Source organism: Camellia sinensis, chromosome 12, assembly GCF_055761805.1.
Source record: "Camellia sinensis isolate YWXY chromosome 12, ASM5576180v1, whole genome shotgun sequence".
Lineage (NCBI taxonomy): Eukaryota > Viridiplantae > Streptophyta > Magnoliopsida > Ericales > Theaceae > Camellia > Camellia sinensis.
This window is the reverse complement of record NC_138972.1, coordinates 138,505,801-138,508,577: the sequence shown is the minus strand read 5'-3', so window position 1 is coordinate 138,508,577 and position 2,777 is coordinate 138,505,801. Positions and strand designations below refer to the sequence as shown.

Here is a 2,777-nt window from a genome sequence, read left to right as displayed (position 1 = left end):
CTCGTCGAATATTTTATTTTTATAAAAAATCACATTAATTGGGTATTGATAACTACTTGATTAGATCAAATTTTTGTCAACGGTAAACATAATTTTTAAAATAAATTGTTGACAAAAATCTAATCCGATCAAGTAGCTATCGATATCCGATCAACATGATTTTTTACAATGATAAATTACTCGACGAGCTCTACACATTAGATGGATCAAATCATTGAAATGGGACTTGTGGTGGGTCTCACGGCCCAACAGTTGGAGAGAAGCCTCTCCTTTATAATTATTATAAGAAGCATTATATTACTTTCTAAGTATATTTACATTTGAAAATCATGATAAATTCAAAACAAGCACTGAAATACATGGGTAATACATGGGTACAGTACATGCTTACACAATGTACCAATATTAAAATTGACTTGATAACATTAAAATATTTTACTAGAAACTTTTTTAATGAACTTATATATGGTATCCTAATTTGATCACCATAGTACTTACTAATCAACTTATTCATGTATACCCAGGCAAAAAAAAAAAAAACACTTATTCATGTATACAAAAGTGATGCAGATAGAGAAGAAGATGCAGATGATGAGCTAAACTTTGATGAATTTGTGTTGTAACTATAGCTTGAAGACTGGACTTGGTTGCTATTAGAAACCGTAGTGGAGCCATAGGTTAAAGAAACCAAAGATGAAGCATTCACTGGAGGAGCAAGGTATGTTGGCACGGGCATTTTTGCAGGGAGAATGGGCAATGTGGCTTCAAAATTAAGCACATGAATTTCTTGCCTAATTGAAGGTCGAAGATTCAGAGCAAGGTGAGCACACCAGAGCCCAACAATCATCAAGCATTCCATTTCTTTCTTAACAAAATTTGGGCATATCTTTGGATCTACTGCCGCTTCCAGAAGCCTATCAATACCATAGAGGTCCCAAACCCACTCCACCATTCTCATCTGACTTTCTGGAACCTCCAAATCGATAGGTTTTCTACCACAAGCTATCTCCAATGCCACAACTCCAAAACTGTAAACATCTGATTCCTTATTCGCTTTGCCTGTAATTAAGCATTCTGGTGCCATATAACCCCGAGTCCCCGCTAAAATTGTTGTTTGAGAGTCCTTTCTGTGATCGACAAGCCTAGCTAATCCAAAATCGCCAAGTTTAGCATTGAAATTTGAATCCAACATCACATTGCTTGATTTTACATCCCTATGCACCACACATTGTTCCCATTCTTCATGTAGATAAAGCAATGCCGAAGCTAGGCCTTGAGCAATTTTGTACCTCATTGCCCATGTCAACAAGCTTTTTTCTTTGTAGAGATGGTAATCTAAGCTTCCATTTTCCATGAACTCATAAACAAGGAGTTCTCCTTTGTCATGACACCAACCAAAATTGCACCAAATTTCTATGCCTCAACCGACTAATAATCTTCACTTCGGATGCATACTCTTTTATTCCCTGTTTTGATCCCTTCGATATCCGCTTCACAGCAATGTAGGAATTCAATTCCTTCAAGAAACCTTTAAAAACCCCACCAAATCCTCCCTCTCCAAGCTTCTGTTCATCCGCGAAGTAATTTGTTGCACGAAACAATTCACCATATGAAAATTTCTTTGGCCCGGTACCTGCCTCAAAGTCATGGATAGTTCAATAGCAAACTCATCTTATTGTTTTGCTCTACTACTTTTCTTCCACAAAACAAAGCCAACCAAAGACAACCCGACAACCAAAACAAATGAGCTGACAGTCAATCCCACTACCTGTGCCTTTTTGTTGTTTTTACCTATCTTCTTTCCAAGGCTATGAGTAACTGTGTTGGAGCTTGGACTGGGACTGGGATTGGGATCAGGATTGGGATTGGGATTGGGACTTTGTAAAGTCGAATTGAACGTCCATGATTTAATATTATTTTTCTCAAAAAAAAGTCCTGTTGCAGCTGAAAAACCAATTGTAACCCATTCTGGTAACATGGTCTTCAGATCAACCACAAAGCTAATGGAACTTTCAGTACTGTTACTGTTATTTACAGAACCAGTACGGAGAATAACACTCAAATTTTGTGAACTAGAATTATAACTAATCCAAGCTTCATTTTCTAACCCATCTGTTATGTCATTGTTCCATATTGCATAAGCACTAGAATTGAGAGAGTTGATATCGATACCTACATGGGTTGTTGGTGTGATGTCGACTGGGTCCCAGGCATAATCTTTGATAGGTATCAAACTCTACAGCAACAAAAGGAGAGATCGCAACATATGTTGGTGGGCCGATTGGAAGACCAATGGAACCACCTACTGTGATATTGGGAGTGGAACCGTTAGGAACAAGGAAGAATGTGATCCCATCTGCAAAATCAGAGCTTCCTATCGAATCAATGACAAACGAGAAATAGGTGTTGAAGTCCGTGAGTTTTCCAGAAGTGTTATCCCAAAGGAAAAGAGGATCTTTGTATGTGGCTCGACCAGCTGAGAAATTCTGGGTCATGTTGATCTCGTTTGAGGTGAGTTAGATGCCTTCGGGTGAGACATAAGCATCTCCTTCTACAACTATCTCTGCATTTAGTTGTGGACCAATATTAGTCAAGTTGAAGCTCAGTGCAGTTGCATGAAGAGGGATTACTAGAAGGAAGTAGTAACAGATGATGGCGTAGAAGAAGTTTTGTGATCGGAGGGGGTTCCAAGAGTTGCAGACAGCCATAGCCATAGCCATCGTTGGTTGTGAGGAAAATTAGTTTTTGGTGGGTGAGTTTGACATATAAATTAGTAA

The 2,777-nt window shown here is 38.4% G+C and overlaps 1 pseudogene; it reads right to left on the bottom strand.

The window, feature by feature from the left end:
* Positions 1-333: 333 nt before the first annotated feature.
* LOC114317787 (L-type lectin-domain containing receptor kinase IX.1 pseudogene) lies at positions 334-2,557 on the bottom strand (annotated as a pseudogene).
* Positions 2,558-2,777: the final 220 nt, after the last annotated feature.